Below are 18,161 nucleotides of genomic sequence, written 5' to 3' on the forward strand. Positions count from 1 at the left end.
TGCTCCATCCGGAAACGTCAGCTCACCCTAAAGACAAACTGGACCTTTTTTCTTCTCTTTCGATGTTAAGAGCTACACAACATACTTAAATATTAAACAACATCTCTATCAGTGGGGAACTGCCCAATCCAACAGTATAGCAAAAGCCTGTGCCCAAGCTGGGTGAGATAGAAGAAAGAAAGGAAGGCTGTGAGATGGGCTCCAACCTAATTCGTTTTCAGTGTAGAGCAGAAACACCAACCACTTCTGGACTTCTCTATTCTCAACATCTAACAAAACAGCTCCAAACGGAGGACTCTGTCTCTACTGTTAAGCCTTTTATAAGGTGCAGTTAGTTTTCCACTTACGTAACTGCTTTTAATATGTGCCTTGAAAACTTGTGTGGAAAAAAGTTTGACATCTAGGGGCAGCCCGAGGATGAGCGTTTTCATCCTGGCCAGGCTGCCACAGTCTTGCCCCAGTCTATATGGCGTATCACAGCCAAATAGGGACATAAATGCTCCCTTTAACTGTGTCTTGGTTTGGCCAGAGATGGCCTTAAACCAGTCTGTTCTCAGGGTTACTGTTCCCTACCTCCAGCATGCACCTATGCTTTGTATTTTCACAAGCAAGAGTTGTAGTTTCGGATGATAAATATTTATTGGGCATCTACTGCCCATTGGCCTTGCTAAGAACTGTGGGGTGCGTGAGACATATAAAAACATAATTCGGGCTGGGCGCGGTGGCTCACGCCTGTAAAAATCCTAGCACTTTGGGAGGCCGAGGCGGGCGGATCACAAGGTCGGGAGATTGAGACCATCCTGGCTAACGTGGTGAAACTCTTGTCTCTACTAAAAATACAAAAAAATTAGCCAGGCATGGTGGCGGGCGCATGTAGTCCCAGCTACTCGGGAGGCTGAGGCAGGAGAATGGCATGAACCCAGGAGGCGGAACTTGCAGTGAGCCAAGATCGCACCACTGCACTCCAGCCTGGGCTACAGAACGAGACTCCATCTCAAAAACAAACAAACCAAAAAACCATAATTCACCCTGCCCTTGCTTTTAAGCTGCACAAACAGCAAATGAGACAAGGGGTTGCCCTATATACACAGTAGCCCTAGACTAAATATTTGTTGGTGGTGGTGAGACCAGACATTGTATGGGCTGGGAGAAACACGCAAAAGATCATGGTGGGTTATTTCAGAAGACAGGAGAATCACACCCAATACGGTCAGTTTCCTTTGATTACTCATGTATATCTTTGCAAAATTCTGTTTTGGCTTCCCTGTGGAAAACAGATGAGCAACTGACCTAGGGGCATGATAGTGGCAATATCTGATACAATTCACAGTTTTCAGAGGAAAAAAAATATTACTCTCTTGATGAGTTTGGTCAGTTTTCTACCAGTCTCTTACGCCGTAAGAAGAGAAGCAAGACATCACTCTATGGATGACTTTAGGAATCAGAGAGGCTCTGTAACGTGTCTTGGTTTGGCCAGAGATGGCCTTAAACCAGTTTATTCTCAGGGTTACTGCTCCCTACCTCCAGCATGCACCTATGCTTGGTACTTTCACAGGCAAGATTTGTAGTTTCATATGATAAATATTTATTGGGCGTCTACTGCCCATGGGCCTTGCTAAGAACTGTGAGGTGCACGAGACATATAAAAACATAATTCAGTCTTGTTTATTCCTCCCATCCATTTGTTAAAAGACCTCGTCAGGTGTGGACGCAGTTGCCTTTGGCATCTACTTTATTTTACCTTTCTTAACAACTGTTTATTGATCACTATTTTATATCCATCACCAAACTTAGTGCCAAATAGTAGAATAACTATTTTTAGAATAAAATGTAGCATATATGAATTAGACAAAATATAGCAGCTTTCAAAAAAGTCTCCTCATTAACTTTGTCTAGACTTTTACACTTTTCAAGGGTAACGGCCCTGTGTTGCCTGTGTGCTGAGTGTAGACTCTAGTTATGATCCGTGAGGTCGCCATGGGAGTGCTGTGCTTCACACAGCCTGCAATCTACCACCCACTTCCCTCCTAGGCAGATAAGACTGGAGCTCACACAAGGTTTGTTTTCAGCTGTTAATAGATTGATGGCTTGGTAATGTCTCCATTTTAGAAAGGCCATACAGGTTAGTACAGAAATTGCAAATTTCAGCTCCCACTGACGGGTAGGTTTGGCTGTCAGGAGCAGTGTGTGAAAGATTCCGAGGACACCTCTGGGCTTAGAGGTGCTGTGATTGATTAATATTGCCTGTTGTGGGGGTGGATTAGGTGAGGAAAGCACAAGTGATATCTATGCATTTGCCATCCCTGATATAACGGAAACAGCAGAAGCTTTGGAGTGAGGCCTTTCAGCTTCAAATCTGGGCTCTGGCTCTGTCTACAAGACCTGAGGCAAGTCATTTGGCCTCTCTACATCTCAGCTCCTCATCTATAAATGGGAATAGTATCTATTTCACAGGCGTGATGGAAAGCAGTGGTTCTCAAAGTGTGGTCCAGGGATGAGCAACATCAGCATCACCTAGGAACTTGTCAGAAATGCACACTCTTAGGCTCCACCTCAGACCTGTGGGCCGAGCAAGAAATTCTGGGGATGAGGTCCAGCAATCTGAGTTTTAATAAGCCCCAGGCAGTTCTGATGCACACTAAGGTTTGGAAGCCCTGTTGTGAAGAGTCACAAATAAGTCCTGCAGTACTTACAAGGATAGAAGTTACGTTTTATCAGTCATGACTGATGCAGTCATCTGCCACACAGTGACTAGCAAAGTGCCAGGCTTATAGCAGGTGCTGAATACATTCTAACTTCTTTTTCTTGTAAAAATATGAGCTGCCAGCATAAAGAACCTAGCGGGTGGGGAAGAGGAGGGGTTTGTATATTGTTTCAGGTGGAGAAATTAGCTAGTGCAGTGGTTCAAAGACTTAAGCAAATGCTTGGCAAGATGTCTGGGAGATTTCCTCCCCCAAGAAGAAGGAAGAAAGTGGGCCCAGGATTCTGTAGTAGATGACAACAATAATTATTCTCAGGGAAGAATTTCAGGGACGGGTACCTATACATCACCCAAATCAGTAGGGATTATATAGGATAGATCCGCCCACAGCAAGCTTGCCTTAAACCTCATTCAGAGAGTTGAAGTTACTTAAGTCCCAAAGGCCTCTATTTAAAATAGTTTCACATGCTCCACAGGACGAACTGAAAATAGGTCTACTGAGGTGCCTGTACTATATCCTATATGCCAGTTATTATATATAATAACCTTATGGTGCCTTCATCCTTCTCTCCCTGACACCTTTCACTCTCAAATATCATTATGTTGATATTCTTTGTTTGCCTCACAGGTATAAACAATGGGGCAGTGATTTCCATTCCCACACAGGCTGTTCTGGGCATGTGGGGGTGGGGCGGGGGGCGAGGAACAGGCAATATGTTTATAAAGACAAATCACTGATCATTAGGAAAATGCAAATCAGAGCCACAATGAGATACCACTTCACACCCACTAGGATGGCTGATATCTAAAAACAAAAACAAAACAAAACCAAAAAAAAGAAAATAACAAGTGTTAGCAGAGAAATGAAGAAACTGGAACTCTTAAGCATTGCTCGTGAAAATGTACAATGGTATGGCTGCTATGGAAGACAGTACAGCAGTTTCTGAAAAAAATAAACAGAATTACCATATGATCCAGAATTTCCACTTCTAGGTCTATATCCAAAAAAATTGAAAGTAGGGACTCAAATTGTACACCACGTTCACCATGATTCACAACACCCAAAGGTGGAAACAACTCAAATGTCCCTTGACAGAAGACCAGATAAACAAAATAAAGTGTCTACACACAATAGGATACTATTCGGCCTTAAAAAGAAATAACATTTTGAATACATGTTGTAACTTGGATGAATCTTGAAAACATTATGCTGAGTGAAATAAGCCAGACATAAAAGGACAAATACTTTATATGTCTATATATACAATCTACTTGGAATAGTCATATTCATAGAGAAAGTAGAATAGTGATTATCAGGGACTGGAGCATGTGGGGAAGAATAAAGAGTTATTATTTAATGAGCACAGAGTTTCCATTTGAGATGACGAAAAAGTCCTTGAGATGAGCAGTGGTGATTGTAGCCCAACAATGTGAATGTACTTAATGCCACTGAATTGCATGTTTAAAAATAGTTAAAATGGTAAACACTTTTTGTTATGTATATTTTACCACAATAAAAAATGATTTAACCACCTTAACCCCACCACTACCAGCAAAGGAAAACGACAACATAATGCAAAGCTTCTACAGTACTCTTAAACGAAACTCTCACACAAAGTAAGTATCTTGAATAGAAAGGACTCCAAAACCTCTCCCTGCTTGAAATCTAAGATGATAATGGCACGGGCAGACAGTTTTCTTAATTTACTTTCATCTGCCACACTCCAAGCATGTCTGCTGTGAAAAAGAAACACAGCTGAAAATGGAGATTTAGCTCTGGCTGTCCAGTGTGTTCACCCAGTGGCTTCAAAATCCCTATTCTCCCTTCCGTTAATGAAGGTTTGCTTCGATCTTTCCATTAGCCCACAAACAACTATTAGAAAAGCCATTTATCAAATTAACACTGAGCACTGCAAAAGTCATCTGCAAGCAGCGTGCACTTTTCCACGTAGGAGTTGCTATGCCAACAGCTGCTCCGTGTGCATTGTACAGAAGTAGCCATTTCAACAAAGTCCTGTTCAACAATTCTCAGGACCAATTAAGTCTTACTGTCCTTTTGCACTCCCTAAATGTGTACACATGGCAAGTACCCCACCAGAATCAGGTAATGACCAACTAAGGCAGCAATTACAAAATCAACAAATTTCCACACACCGAAAACTTTGAAAAGCAGGCAACAATTAGTTTCTCTCTTTAACTTTTACTCCTAGTCCCATCCTCATTCCTCGGGAATAGAGTCAAGGAATTTGGTGTAATAAGAGTCTGGCCAGTAATTCTAGAAAAAGGAGTCCAGGGTGAATAAATTGAAGGAGAGACTATAATTATTCAGATTGTTGTAATAGATCATTTGCCTGAAGAGCAGACAACTATAAACAAAATGAGACAAAATCCTCGCATTCTGCTGTCGCCAAATTTTGTTGCAAATTTTTCTTTTAAAAGATGCCTGGGAACTCTTAAATATGTTTAAACTGACTGGCATTATCATGCTTTCCCACATAGACAAAAAATCTGAAAAAGAGAGCTTTAGGAAACGATTTGTCTTGACTAAACAGTAAACTTTACAAGCAATTCCCAACCACAAGTGATCATCCCCAGCCTCATACTATAACTTCTGATTAAATCAAACATTCAATTCAATTTAAAAATGAATCAAAGAAAATAAGCAAATACCGCAGGCACCTGGCTCCAAAATGAAGAGGAATCACCATTATATCAAAGTTTACTGTAAATCTATGCCTCACTTCCAACCACGATCAGCAATGGAGGAGAAAAAGCTAATCACAAGCCTTAAAAATATACAATTTCCAAGGATGAGACAGAAACACTGATAGCACCTTTTTCAGCTAAACTAGTTGGATTTTTAAAATAATCTTCCACTGTCAGCAAACCTGAATGATACTTTCTTTAAAGTTTTCAATATCATGAAAACAACTGTATAAAGAAGAAGGAGTGCCTTTTTAAGGATATAGATTGTGTCATAAAACTTCAGGAGGACAATAACCAATTAAAATTAAAAATGGAGCTTATTTGAAATCTTGGTCACAGGAATACCACTGAAGAAAAACTTGTTCTCCCAGCTAGCAGCTCCTGGCTCAAAGCATACATATGGGCTTTGAGGATCATTTTACCCAGAGTAAGGTCTGGCTCAGCCCTGGAAGCTGTCATCATTGCAGCCTCTTCCTATGTAATCAAGTGAATTATTCTAAGCCTAGAGAAAGGCCTACATGGCACTTAACCTTTTATTTTGCAGCTATTTCTGGGGCACCATAGCTAACACACTGGTCAGAAATATAGAAAAGATGCCGCTTTCCAGGTAACACATTGGTCAGAAATATAGAAAAGATGCTGCTTTTCAGGTTTGAAAATAATCTTGGGCTGGTTATAGCTTGTTTTCTGAGCCTGGACATGTCAATGAATAAGGGTTTCACTATGATACCTCTATAAGTGGAACTTAATACAACTATGTATTAAATCTTTGTGACTTAGTAGCAAGAGACAGTTTTGATATATTGCTATATAGAAAATGCATTTCACAACAGCATGTAACATGATAATGCAGGCATACCTCATTTTATTGTGCTTCACAATAATATTAATAACTAATAATTAATGTTGAATTTAGGGGGGACATGTCATGTGAATTTACAAGTATTTCTGCTACAACATGGCATATGAGCTCCTAAAAATCACTACACTATGCAAAACTAAAAACCATAGAGCTTATGGGAAAGAAGAGATTAGGGTATAACACTCAAACACTTTCTCAGCAACACAAAAAGAAGATGGGAACTAAATAAAAATGGTAGCACAGTTTTACACATGTTAAATGGTTAAGAAACATAGGCATGCCTCGTTTTATTATGCCTTACTTTATTGCACTTTGCAGATACTGCACTTTTTACAAATTGAAGGTTTGTCAGGCAAGTTTATCCATGACATTTTCCCAATAGTATGTCCTCACTTCATATCTGTGTCACATTTTGGTCATTCTTGCAATATTTCAAACTTTCATTATTATTATAGCTATTACTATAATGATCTGCGATCAGTGATCTTTGATGTTACCACTGTAATTGTTTTTAGGCATAAACTGCACCCATATAAGACAGTGATCTTAATAAATGTTGTGTGTGTTCTGACTGGTCCAGTGATTGTTCATGTGTGTGTGTGTGTGTCTGTCTGTCTCTCTCTCTCCCCCTCCCCAATCCTTCCTATTCCCTGAGACACAACAATATTGAAATGAGACCAATTTTAATAACTCTACAATGGGCTCTATGTGTTCGAATGAAAGGAAGAGTCACATCTCTCACTTTAAATCAAAAGTTAAGGAATGATTAAGCTTAGTGAGAAGATCAAACCAGGCATAATATTCCCTTAAGCCAAAGTCTAATCCAGAGCAAGGCCCTAACTCTCTTCAGTTCTATGAAGGCTGACAAGGTAAGCAAGCTGCATTAAGAAAAGTATGAAGCTAGCAGAGGTTGGTTCGTTACATTTAAGGAAAGAAGACATCTCCATAACATAAAAATGCAAGGTGAAGGAGCAAGTGCTGATATATAAGCGGCAGCCAGTTATTTAGAAGATCTGGCTAAGATCATTGATGAAGGTGGTTACACTAAACAGATTTGCAGTGTAGATGAAAGAGCCTTATGCTGGATGTACATGCCATCTAGGATTTTCACTGCAAGAGGGGAGAAGTCAATCCCTAGTTTCAAAGGACAGGCTGACTCTCTTACTAGGAACTAATGCAGCTGGTGACTTTAAGCTGAAGCGACTTATTTACCATTCTATAAGTCCTAGGGTTCTTAAAAATTATGCCAGATCTACTTTATTGGTGCTCTATCAGTGGAACAACAAAACCTGGATGACAGCACATATGTTTATGTGCTCGTTGTCAATGCACCTAGTTACTCAAGAGTCCTGATGGAGACGCACAAAATTAATTAATGTTTTCATGCCTGCTAACACATGATCCATTCTGAAGCCCATGGATCAAGGAGTAATTCTGACTTCCAAGTCTTATTCAGGAAATTTTGTAAGGCTATAGCTGCCATAGATAGCGATTCCTAGGTGAATCTGGGCAAAGTAAATTGAAAACCACCCGGAAAGAGTTCACCATTCTAGATACCATTAACAGCATTTGTAATTTACAGGAGGATGCCAAAATATCAGCATTAACAGGAGTCTGGAAGAAGTTAATTCCAAACCTCATGGATGACTTTGAGGGGTTCAAGACTTTAGTGGAGGAAGTAACTGCAGATGTGGAAGAAATAGCAAGAAAACTAGAAGTGGAGCCTGAAGATGTGACTGAACTGTTGCAACCTCATGATAAAACTTGAACAGATGAGTCAGAGCTTCTTACAGATGAGAAAAGAAAAGTGGCTTCTCAAGATGGAATTTGCTCCTGGTAAAGATGGTGTGAACACTGTGGAAATGACAACAAAGGATTTAGAATGTTACATCAACTAAGTTGATAAAGCAGTGGCAGGGTTTGAGAGGACCGACACCAATTTTGAAAGAAGTTTTACTATGGGTAGAATGCTATCAGACAGCATCACATGCTACAGAGTCTTTCATGAAAAGAAGACTCTATTGATGTAAAAAACTTCATTCTTGTCTTATTTCAAGGAATTGCCACAGCCACCCCAACCTTCAGCAACCATCACACTAATCAGTTCTGCAGCCACTGACATGGAGGCAAGAACCTCTCCCAGTAAGAAGATTATGACTCGCTGAAGGCTCAGATGATTGTTAGCATTTCTTTTAGCAATAAAATATTTTTAAATTAAGGTATAGACATTGTTGGCCAGGTGCGGTGGCTCATGCCTGTAATGCCAACACTTTGGGAGGCTGAGGCAGGCAGATCATTTGAGGCCAGTAGTTCGAGACCAGCCTGGCCGACATGGCAAAACCCCATCTCTACTAAAAACACAAAAATTAGCCGGGTGTGGTAGCACATGTCTGTACTCCCAGCTACTCGGGGGTGCTGAGGCACCAGAATTGCTTGAAACCCGGAGGCGGAAGTTGTAGTGAGCTAAGATTGCCCCACTGCACTCCAGTCTGTGCAACAGAGTGAAACTGTGTCTCAAAAAAAAAAAAAAAGTTATGTACATTGTTTTTTAGACATAATGCTAAAATACAAACACAACTTTCATATGCACGAGGAAACAAAAAAAATCATGTGACTCGTTTTATTGTGATACTCACTTTACTGTAGTGGCCTGGAACGAACCTACAATATCTTAGAAGTATGCCTATATTCTGTAATTATATATCAATATTCATGATAGAGAAAAGTATGTTCACCAAAGAGTTAACAGTGGTTATCTCTGGGTGGTGGAATTTTGGTGATTTTTATCTCCATGCCTTCTTTTACTATGACTTTTTATGGGGAACATGTATATTTTTTACAATCAGAAGAAAACAACTTAGCAACTTTAAAAATAATTTTACAGGAGAGACAATTCATGGAGATGGATGTGTGTGCACATGGTCCCAGGGCCTTCCTAACTCCCCTTGTGCTATAATCTTCCAAAGAACTTGAGGGGGCTCTGCCCCTCTTGCCCTCCACCCTCAGAGCCCAGAGCACCCCTGGGTGACGTCTGCAGATCCCTGTCCTCCCTCTACATCCTGCCCTCGGTCCAGCAGTGTGAGTGAGCTGCTCCTGCACTGGGGCCAGCCATTCAAGGAGCAAGGAAATATTATGCAAGAGCACAGGAAGTCAGAGGAGACAGGATTCTGGGCAGGCCTGGCAAGGAGTCTGTGTGAACTCCAGTGAACAAGCAGACTTTGCTCAGTGGGGCCGAAGCCAGCAGAAAGCCTTCCCAGGGCAGCAAAAGGGAGCCGTCCACCTCATGTCTCTGGCCAGTGGGCAGCCATCCAGAACTTGATGTACCTGATGTGAGGCAGATAAACCCGAGTCTCAATATTTCTACTCTTCTGGCCCAAGTTCAAGGTGACTCCCCAACACTTACGCACTGTGACTCACCTCCGTCCCACAGTATGCACCCCCGCCCCCTCTGTACAACATGACTTCATTCAATGATTTTCAAACCTGCTCCTCTCACGGCCACCAGCTTTCCAGCTCAGTCCGCTCTCACTGTCTCAGAGTGAGGGACACAATTCCTCCGGGTTGCCTGCATGGGTTGTCTCACATCAGTATCAGCCCTGAAAACTTCAGATACGTTCATGTACATGTATATGAGTCACAGTGGCCACAACCTCTTCTTTTGCAGTAGTTGATATTTTGGAAGCCCCACTCCAACTGGCAGGGCAGAGATCCAATCAGCCATCTAACAGAAGTGGAAACTGAGGCACAGAGGGAGTGCAGTGTGACCTAGTTGAGGGTGCTCTCCGTCACCCCAGCAGCCTGCCTCCTTCTCCCTGGCATCAGGAGATGGAGACACTACCCCTCCTGCAAGCACAACTATCCCTTTTTGTAGAAACCACTGGGCAGCCCACCTTCTCATACCACAGCCCACCTCCTTCTTGAGGGTGGTTGTCCTGCTGCTGTCATGGAAGTGGGCTGGGCCATGCCCAACAGCGACTTCCAAGTCTCTGCCCCTCTACTCCAACAGAGCCTCCTCTTGGAGAACGGGGAGTTCCTTCCTCCAATCCCCCACCAATCATCTTTAATCGTCCACCTTCCTTCCCTCTAAGGGAGCATGTGAAAACAGGAGTCAGGACCAGGCTCCATTCGAAATTTATTTCACAATGGAGCTAGAACCCTACTGGGGATCTCTGAGCCAACTTTGACTGGTTCCCACATACTAGTCCATTTTGAAGATGGGGAAACTGAGGCCCAGAGAGATCATCCAGCTGGTTAGCACTTGCCTTTGCTGTCTAGCAGGCCACACAAACAGGACGTTTTCCCAAACAGAAAGGACCTAGATCTGAGTGGACGGATAGCCAGGGCTGGGTAGAAATGGGGCTGTAGTCCTAGGACCCACAATCCCTTTGGCATCTGTGGAGGTACAGGCAGTGGTGTTTCAACACGCAGAACCAGCCATGTAGAGAGTGACACCCACCCAATCACTGCCCCTGGCCTGACAATTGCTAACTGTGTTAAGAACCGACAGTGGCATTCTCCTGGGACTCTGTTGTGTATTTCCAGACGCCACCAACACACAATGGCCTCTACTCCTCCGGTGTAAACATTGCCAAATGAGACAAACAATAACATCACCACGACAGAAAAATAAGGTGCCAAGAGAGACAGCATGGGTCTGTGGAAAGAGTCTGGGTCTGGGAGCTGTTCAGGTAGGCACTGCCACTCTCTGGTTTTGTGATCAATTTTTGTGCCTCAGTTGTTTCATCTATATGAGAAAAATGACAAAAGCTTCAATCTACATCAAGAGCTTTGGAAAAAAATTAAGCACTGAACAAATAGAAGAAATAATAATGTTGAAGACAAAGACCCAACAACCCCAGATTATTTCACTTAACAAACATTTAAGAAGCACCTCCTGTGTGTAGGCACCACCCCAAACCCTGAGGATATGGTAGTAAGCATGTAATGCATGGTCCCTGCCTTCATGAAGCTTACAAACTAGGGGGCAGCAAAGGTGACAGATAATAAGCAAATAAATTACGACATGTGGGGCTGGTCACCGTGGCTCACGCCTGTAATCCCAGCACTTTGGGAGGCCAAGGCGGGCAGATTACCTGAGGTCAGAGTTTGAGACCAGCCTGGCCAACATGGTGAAACCCTGTCTCTACTAAAAATACAAATATTAGCCTGGCATGGTGGTGTGCGCCTGTAATCCCAGTTACTCGGGAAGCTGAGGTGGGAGAATCGCTTGAACCTGGAAGGTAGAGGTTGCAGTGAGCTGAGATCCCGCCATTGCACTCCAGCCTGGTGACAGAGTGAGACACTGTCTCAAAAATAAATAAATAAATAACTAAATAAATTACAATATGTGGGAAGTGCTGTTAAAACAAAACAAAACAGAACAGGAGGGAGGTTAACTAAAGGAGGTGAGAAAATGCTTCCCTAGGGAGGTGATATTTAAGCTGAGACCTGAAGGCCGAAGTTAGCTGGCCAGCCTCATGGGTGGGGCTGAGGGATGAGCAAGCTTAGGCATTGGGGCATCAGAGATGTTATAGATGAAGGATCAGAGGCCAGAGCTGAGTGGCCTGTCACATCTCATGGTCAGTATGTAGCACAGCCAGGCATTTGCACTCAAAGCCTTTTTCCCACTTCTAGTAACACCAGAAGGACAAGGTATCTTTTAGGTGTCAACATTCACTCTGTTTCTCTATCTGCTAGTAGCTGTCTGACCTCTTAAAGACCTTGGGCAAGTCATCTGCTTTCTTTGGGAGCCCACAATTAGGTCTTGCTCATAAGATGCAAAGCAACAAGTAGGACCTGAGCAGACATGGTACAGATGTAGCTCTTTAGGTTTAGAGATTTGGATGTGCCGAGTTGAAGGGATATTCCCATTCTCGACAGAATCACATCTGGCACAAACCATCTCCATTTCCACAGGGGAGGGAAAAACAGGCCAGATGTAGAAAGGAGCATAACTGGTCAGACCCTTTATCTAGAATCCTGGAAGTGTCCTTGGTCTCTTGGGTATAATCAGATTTCCTCACATCTCAGGATATGGGCAAAAATAGAACTCATACCCAAAATTCATTATTAGTAAAAACTAGTAATTCTGAAAATCCCAGCCAGGTAAGAAATTTAAAGGCCTGAGAGCAAGAGTCTCCTAGCTTTTCCTAAGGCTCCCTTCCAACTGCAGCCAAATCACATCAACAGGCAATAATGTGCCTAATGATTATATTGCTGTGCTTGTTAATAATGATGCCTTGAAGGTCTGCCCTTTAAACTTTTCAAAGGTCTATTGAGATAATAGTTGCAAAAGTGATTTTTAAAATATAATAGACTTTAAAAATGCATGGTTTTATGAAACTCTAGCTCATTTCAAACTCATAATAGTACTCTGAGAAAGCAGCAAATATGTCGAACCCCATTTAGGAAAGGAGTTAAAGAAAGAAAGGTTAAATTACCTGTCCTAGGTCACACACATCAGAGAACGATCTAGAAAAGTCTTTCAAACTCCTAGAGACTTGAGAGCTCCTCTGAACCCCATGTGGAGGTAGGCTTTGCCAGGGACACAAAAAAAGAGAAGGTGACTCGGGAGCATTTACAATCCGTTTGGCAAGATAAAAGCCAAGAAACACAGAACCCTGTGGTCATCCCAATGCTAATTTTGGAGGCAAAGAAATTCAAGTGGGTGAAAGTTTGTCTCTCTCCAAAATAAACATGTACTCTGCCTTGGCCCTGAAGATCTAACTTAAGAAGAATTAAGTTGTCGTCATTGCCCTGGTAATATTTGGAGCCATACAAGGAGATACAGGTGGCCTGGAATCACCAAGATTATGTTGATTTGGGCATGGAAAATGGTTTCAAATGTGCTCAAAAGAGATGGCTCAGGAACAAAGAGATCAATGCTCACAGTCACGCAGACTCCCTTCTGCCTGGGTTTTCTGCTCACCAGGCTTTCCCAAGGCCTTGGGCCGGCTGGTGGCCACAGTGACCACACCACCCTCAGGTGTGCCCATGTCTCAACATCTCACTAGCCAAGGTAGGGAAAAGTACTTGCTAGGAGTTCAGCAAAGGCAAAGTTGGAACTTTTCAAAAGGATGTTTTACTTTAAAAAGGAAGAGAAAAGGAACACAAAGGAATAGATATGGGTATGTTCACAGGTGTCACACCCTAACAGGTATCTAGTCACAGGTTAGCTTGGTAGGACATCTTCCTTTTCCTTCTGGAGGTCCACCTGGAGCTGTGAGAAGGTAGATGCTAGACTCAAATTTCTAGCCATGGCAAGATTTGGGTAAACAACACTTTCTAGCCTAGGGGAGTTCTTAGGAGATTCTTGAAACTAGTCCCTTAGTTTGGGCTGCGCTGTGCTCCAAAGCTCTCGGGAACCTGCAGTCTTTTCCTGGTTCTGACAGTCCAGGCTCCTTTCTTTTTTTTTTTTTTTTTTTTTTTTTTTGAGACGGAGTCTTGCTCTCTCCCCCAGGCTGGAGTGCAGTGGCGCGATCTCGGCTCACTGCAAGCTCCGCCTCCCGGGTTCACGCCATTCTCCTGCCTCAGCCTCCCGAGTAGCTGGGACTACAGGCACCCGCCACCACACCCGGCTAATTTTTTGTATTTTTTTAGTAGAGACAGGGTTTCACCGTGTTAGCCAGGATGGTCTCGATCTCCTGACCTTGTGATCCGCCCGCCTCGGCCTCCCAAGTGCTGGGATTACAGGCTTGAGCCACCGCGCCCGGCCCCAGGCTCCTTTCTACCTAACTGTAGAAGGCCCTTCCCTGCTCTCGGGCCTGAGGCTCAGCAGCCTGCACAGAGTAGGCAATGAGCAGAGAATGACTGTGGAGCCAGTCATTGAACAAACCAATCCTGCCTGGGCCAGGCAGCAGTTTCCCAGTTCTACAAGCATTTATTGATTACTAGAGGGACAGAAAAGGAATAGGAAGCCAAACATGCCGGGTGCAGTGGCTCACGCCTGTAATCCCAGCACTTTGGGAGGCCGAGGCGGGCAGATCACAAGGTCAGGAGATCAGGACCAACCTGGTTAACACGGTGAAACCCTGTCTCTACTAAAAATACAAAAAAATTAGCCGGGCATGGTGGCAGGCACCTGTAGTCCCAACTACTGGGGAGGCTGAGGCAGGAGAATGGCATGAACCCAGGAGGCAAAGCTTGCAGTGAGCCAAGATTGTGCCGCTGCACTCCAGCCTAGGCAATGGAGCGAGACTCCATCTCAAAAAAAAAGGCCAAACATGCAGTTGTCATTGTGAGGTTCAATTCTAAGCCAAAAGTACTCAGGAGTTATATAGCCTCCCTCAAAGTACCAGTGGACAGAGTGAGCTAAAGTGACTTGGATGAGACCCGCTGGCCTCTACTGGTCCCTAGAATGGAATCTTCCCCAGTGATTTGGGATCTCTGGCCAAGGCCTGGCCCACAGTGTTCAGGTATGACTTTAAGTGTTTCTAAATTCCTCCAGGGGAAAGGTTACACCTGCTCGAGGAGGGAAAAATCCCCAGCTGCTCTACCCAGGTGACTTCAGTAGGACGGCTCCTTTTCTCCCTCTTCTGGCGGTATCATCCCAAGAACTTGAGTTAGGGCTTTAGGGAATGTTGTGACCAAACACTAGGAAAGGAGAAGGTCAAGGAACAGCTTGGTTGCAGTGCTCTGTACAGGGTGTACAATGAACAGTTATTGGTAGAAATTGATAAAAAGGATGGCCTGACTTGGATTTGGCTGTGTCATGCCCTACAGATAGTGGGATATTGAAGGGACTGTTCTCTTTCCATAATGGTTAGAGTCAAAAACCTAGAATCTAGAATGAGAAAGGGACAGAATGAGAGCCTTATCAAATAATGAGGGGGACAGAGGCTTTACCATCAGAAAGAGAACATGGGGATGAGGGTCACTGCTATTTTAGGATACAGCAAGCTGTCCTCTTCCAGCTCCCACTCCGTGGACTAGGAGACTCAGACATGGTGTTTATTACCCTGAGAAGTGGTACAGGCCAAAAAGAAACATATATCAGAGTGATTTGGGCACATTCATACATGCCTGATTTAATAAGGGCTAGCAGGGGAGGCTTTGAGGTCAATATTATAGAAGACAAATCATGGCCTCCTCCAACCACCCACTTGGTGCTCACACTAGAGCTAGGCTTCTGGTTGGAGGGCTAATGATGGAGATGCCCTGAGCAGCTTCTCATGTACCAGAAGAGGCATGCACTGCTCCCATGGCCCCAAGGCAACCCAAAGATTCCATCACAACATGACTCAGGAAGGCCTGCCCCTAAACTTCCCAACACCAGCCCAGGCCTGGTCCTCATCTCCTTTCTGCTAACAGAGCTCCAGATCCAGCTCTGGAAGGAACTGGCTCACCAGTCCTGGCCTGCACACTCTGTTTATTCCTGCCTTCTCATTTTACTTATGCAATTCATCTCAAATGGAATGCCCCATACTCATCTGCCTATCCAAATTCTACCTAATCTTCAAGACAGACCTAGGTCTTCATGCTCCTCCAGTAAACCTCCCTCTAATCTCCACTAATCACTTCCCTAACTATTCTGAACACACAAGATCTATTTACCCTTACTCACTCTCACTTAATTACTATCAATCTTCCATTGTTTGCTCAATGTTTTATCTGAGTTGGTTTTGACTTCCTAACAAGATGGCAACATTGTAGAGGCAGCTTGGACATCCATTAACATAAACCATCTTATATTGCTTAAACAAATCATTTTAGGACATCCTGAGTGCAGGGTCCATCTAATGCCTCTTTGTAACCTCACCTTACAGCATAGCACCTGAATTTGGGAGGGAACCTATAAACATCTACATACAGTGATGATTCCCACAAACCCTGCTATACGCATGGTGGATAACCAATGAGGATAAGTTAGGTTGATGTGAGCAAAGTGTCTACATGTGCTTCCAGTTCTCTACACCAAACTCCCAAAGTTCCTGACATAGACAGAATTGCTCAATCTACAAATAATTACTGAGCACCTAAAGAGACCTCTATTCTGACTTCTGTGGGGAAAAAAGAACAGGAAAAAATGACTGGGTCCTTGCTCTTGAAGGGTTTACCACTTGAGTGGTGATCAGGGACATACGCCACCCCTAACCTTCAAAAGCAAGTTGTAAAAGCATCATACAAATAACAAAATACAGACTGAAGACCATATATAAACACAGGGGTAACCAATGTGCAGTTAATCAGGGAAGGCTTCCCAGGGAAGATGATCTCTGAACTGAGAGCTAGTGCCCTCTTGCACAACTTCCCCATCTTGCTTCTAACTTTGAGATTAAGCTGGAGTATTCTGTCTGGCTGTACTCACCTTAGTGTATAAGGCATTCTTGAAGTGAAGCACTGATATAATACTAACCTGATGTTTGCATCTGATATAAAGTTATGTATCAATAAGACCTGACTGTGGTCCTCCAAATTTTTTCTCTTCCTTTTTCTTTCTTTTTAAAGGGAAATAAGTAAAGGGGTCAAATCTACATGAATAAAGAAAGCAGAGCTTGTGAGGCAGGCTTTCCAAGTAACCCAAGGGACATGAACAAAGCAATTCTATTATCTTTTTAAAAAAACTAAGCATGATTTCAGAGCAAAAAAAAAAGCAAGCAAGGTATTAGGGCACATCAGAAAATCAGACATCCTTGGCCTTCAGGAACATGCTATATTGTTAGAAAGGCAAAAACAAATAAAGTGTCATTAGATAACAAGGAAATATAAGCAGGCTCTTTGGCAAACAACCAAAAGCTAGTAATGCAGGGAGTGGGAGTGCCACTGTGGAAATTTCTACGCTCCCTTAGTGATTTTGTGTAAGATTTCAGGAAGCCTGGGCTCACAATAGAAAAGTAGGAGCTATCTGAATAGGAAGAGAGGGGAAAAGCATCCAGGTGGAGGAGCTAGTGTGAGGGAATAGAAGTGGGAATGAGTACTGCAGCACTGCCTTTGAGGCTGTGAGAGGAGCCTTGTGTGTTAGGAACTCAGGAGTCACAGTGAATGATGGTGAATGGGCGATAGAGGTGAGGTGGGGTCCCTTGCAGTCAGCAAGGTGAATTCCCATTGCCATGGTGGCTGCCCTTGGGAAGAAAACTAGGCCAAGGACCCATGTCTTTACTGAGGCCCTGAGTGTCTAGCTAATCTTTGGAGATCCCTGAGAGAAACCCAAATCCACAAAAGAAACCCCTATCCCACTCTGAAGATTGTCTGTGCTCCAAGGACAGGACAATCCCACTGAGGAGGCCTAAAACAGCTGCAGGATCAGCACCATTGGACCTCTTCTGGGGGACCAGGAAAGCGATCTCAGCAGCCAGGGTGCCTTCCAGTCAGTCGGCAGGGAAATGCATAGGGGCATTAATTTCCATGGAACTCTGGAAGACTCCAGAGAGTCAGGGCACCACACAGTGCCCAGCCACACAGACTAGGATTTCTTTAGATGTCTTGGCCATGACAAAGGCCCTTACCAAATGGGAGGGGCACGTCAGCTGAGGCAAGACAGAGTGATGGCAAGAAAGCCAAAAACCCAAGAAGGGCCTCAACTCCCATGCCCCACCCACCAATAATTCCCCCTAAGTCCCGGGTACAGAATAAAAGACAGACTCCCGCTGCACAACGATATGGTTACATTTATAGAAGCTCTCTTGTCACCAGTGAAATGTGACCTTCATACTTTCCTTATCTTAATATCTGGGTAAACATTTGTTGTGCAAGCACACAAATAAAAGTTCTAAAGGTGAAATGTGGTGTGTCCAGCAACACCACACTGCTCCAAACCCAAGCCCCTGAGAGTCCTTTTGGCTCTGCAGAGGACTTCTCTCTCCCTTCACCCTGGGCACCAAGGCACCAAAATTAGCTTCGTCGACCTCAGCCAGCCCTGGGGTGAATGCTGCCATTCGAAAATAGCATCTGAGA

General features: G+C 43.6%; 1 protein-coding gene across 2 annotated transcripts in view; it reads right to left on the reverse strand.

The window, feature by feature from the left end:
• Positions 1 to 18,161, reverse strand: part of EPAS1 (endothelial PAS domain protein 1) — an 89,253-nt gene that overhangs the window by 61,389 nt on the left and 9,703 nt on the right. The window lies entirely within an intron of this gene.

The sequence above is a fragment of the Symphalangus syndactylus genome, chromosome 14 (genome assembly GCF_028878055.3).
Source record: "Symphalangus syndactylus isolate Jambi chromosome 14, NHGRI_mSymSyn1-v2.1_pri, whole genome shotgun sequence".
NCBI classification, from domain to species: Eukaryota; Metazoa; Chordata; class Mammalia; order Primates; family Hylobatidae; genus Symphalangus; species Symphalangus syndactylus.